Source organism: Pteropus vampyrus, unplaced genomic scaffold, assembly GCF_000151845.1.
Source record: "Pteropus vampyrus isolate Shadow unplaced genomic scaffold, Pvam_2.0 Scaffold422, whole genome shotgun sequence".
NCBI lineage: Eukaryota > Metazoa > Chordata > Mammalia > Chiroptera > Pteropodidae > Pteropus > Pteropus vampyrus.
Genome location: NW_011889203.1, coordinates 28,163 through 31,154, shown reverse-complemented (window position 1 = coordinate 31,154; position 2,992 = coordinate 28,163).

Sequence of the window (2,992 nt, the reverse complement as noted above, 5' to 3'; positions counted from 1 at the left end):
TGCTGATATTAGGGAATCCAAAACCTGAGACCCACTTTGATGACTATGCCTTTATAATAATGCACATTGATTATAAGCCTCTTTTCTAAGGATGTCATTTCAGGAATTTTAATATTACTAGAGCTTATTATTTCATAGCCATTTAGTGAATGCCCTGATACAGAGGTTCTCAAAGTGTGAGCCTTGAGGAATTCCTGGGAGTCTCTAAGACCCTTTCAGGGGGTCTATGAGGTCAAAACTATTTTCATAATACTAAGATCTTATTAGCTTTTTCTACTCTTATTCTTCCACAAAGGCATAGTGAACTGTTTTTAGAGGCTACATGACTCATGATATCATGTCATAGCAGGATGAATACAAAGCAGCTCTGAAAATCCAGCTATTAAAGGAGACATTGAAGAGATTTGCAAAAAATGTAAAATGATGCAACTCTTCTCAATAAAGCACTGTTTTGGAAAATAGTTATTTTTCATAAAAAATGTTATGTTAACACATAATATGTCTTAAGGAATAAATGAATATTTTAAAACTTATTTTCAATTTCTAATACAGTATCAATAGATATAACTCATACACGCAAAAGATTTTTGAGGACCTCAATAATTTTAAAGCATATAAAGGAATTCTGAAATCAGTCTGACAACTACTACTCTAGTAGAAAAAAACATTAGGTGTTTCTTCTACTAGAAGAAATATTTTGGTGTCAGGAGGCTTAGAGTCCAACTCTGACTTTCTCATTTACTATTTATTTGAATGTTCTTAAGCAATTCATTTTCCTCTCTCAGCTTCAGCTTACTTAAATGTAAATTTAGGAGACATTATTTGATTGCAAAGGAGTGTTATATAGTTTAATGAATCAAGGCAGGAGAGAATATAAATTGTTATGCATTAGACAAATGTCAGGGATTAATCTTACTACATACAGTATTTGACCAAAAGCCTGGCTGGGCAGCGGAATTCCATCCATCACTAAGAACACAGATCGTAATGTGCCACTACTAGTTTAGGTGTCTGACTACCTAAACCTCATCAGAATTAAAAGTAAAAACAAAAACACCTTATTCTTAGGAGATGCATGCTGAAGTATTTAGGCATGAAGTATCATAATGTTGGCAACTTATTCCGAATACTTTGGCAAAAAATATTTATAAATATATATACATATAGATATAAAGCAAAAAAGACAAAGTGGTAGCAAAATTGTTGAGTCAAGATGAAAGTTGTGGGTGTTCACTGTACTATTTTCATTCTTCTGTAAGTTTTTGTTTTCATCATAAAAAATTGGATAATAGTTTCATTACCAGTCAATAGATTTACTCATCTATTACATAATAGTCCTTCAGAAGGACTATTAAACTAGGAGGATTAGTAATTAACAAAAAATATAAGGACATGGTAAAGAACTTAAAAAGATATGAAATGTATGGTGGATTTTCTCCTCACTCTAGAATCACACTTCCCAAGAGGCGATCACTGTTAGGTTTATTATTTATCCTTTCTGAAAGATTCTAGGATATTGGTAAAAAGTGGTTTTGCATCAAATGTGCATTTCAACTTACCAGAATTCAACCAAAGAAGTAAAAAAGAATAAAGGAGGGAAGGTAAAGAGAGAAGTAAATAGTTACAAATGTAGACAAAAAAAGGGTTCTAAGGAAAGTAACCTCACAGGGTGATATGATCATAAATTTCTAATGAGGCAGATCACGGTGGGTAGTCATGCCCAGGCATATAACTTTTTAGCAAGGTTTATCTTTGCCTTAAGCAAGCCCCATCCATTGTTTCTGTGCTGCATCTAGGTTAACACCCTTTTGAAATAAACTGTAACCACATTTAAGAAAGCACATAATCTATCCCATAATCCAATCCCTGCCATGCTTTCCCCCTCGATTTCAAATAATCTTCCTACTTTTCCTCCTCAATTTCAAATGCATAAAAGAGGCTGCAAAACTGTTATTACCCATTCCTCAGAGCATTTGAGGTTTTGCTCAAACGTCTTTAGCTTGGCTTAAATAAACTCTTATAAAAATTCTCTACAGGTTTGGATGTCCTTGTGTTGACACAAGAAAAAATATATTATGCAAGTGAATTCATCCTGTCATTACACTAAATGTGAAAGTGTTTAATGGGGAGAGATTCTGCTAGTACCTTGGTTTTGAGGACCACTCAGCAATTCGCCACAAATATGATTGTAATGGGTCAATGTCAATGTTTACTAAACCAGACTATCAAGTGTTCACTAAGGCGCTTTAGATGTTAATGTCTCACAAAAGATGCCACTTTAGCCTTTATACAGTGACAGCATGTTTTATGCATTGTTGAACAGCTCATGGTTAAAAAAGTCTTCTCTATTTTGAGTCAAAATTTACCTCTTGAAAGTGACCATTTAACTTCTTATATAATGACAGTCCTTCAATTAGGTAAAGTTAGGTAAAGTCTTATGTCTTTTCTCATTTCCAGTAGTCTGTTGACTAGAAAAACAATCAACCAGGAGTTCTGTAACCAAAAAGATTTATTCAGTTAAAAGAAAAGATTGCAATCCAGTGCATGCAGGCATAGCAAACTTATGTGTGCATGCTAAAATGGACAAAGATGGAGGAAGTATTTAATAGAGGGGAAGAGGAAGTTAAGGGGACACTGTTCGAACCATGCAGCTCTGTTGTGAACAAAGTTCTTTGTGTAGGGCTGTCGCGGTGACGACTGTGAGAATTCTTCTCACAGACCCTCCAGGTTGAGGCTTTTGTCATAAATATTATTAAGTCTCTTTTATTGCTGAGCTATTTCTAATTCCTTAAATTATTTCTTTTATGACACTGCAGTTAACATAATTATACATATTTATTGTTGAAAAAAAGATATTGATTAACTAAGTTTATTTTAATTACAAAAACAACTGAAATATTCTAGCTAAAATTGTGTATTGGTTAATATAATTTCAAATCCACTTGTTTATGATTTAAGTGAAGCTGTTTTAATCCACTATTTATAACAAAGG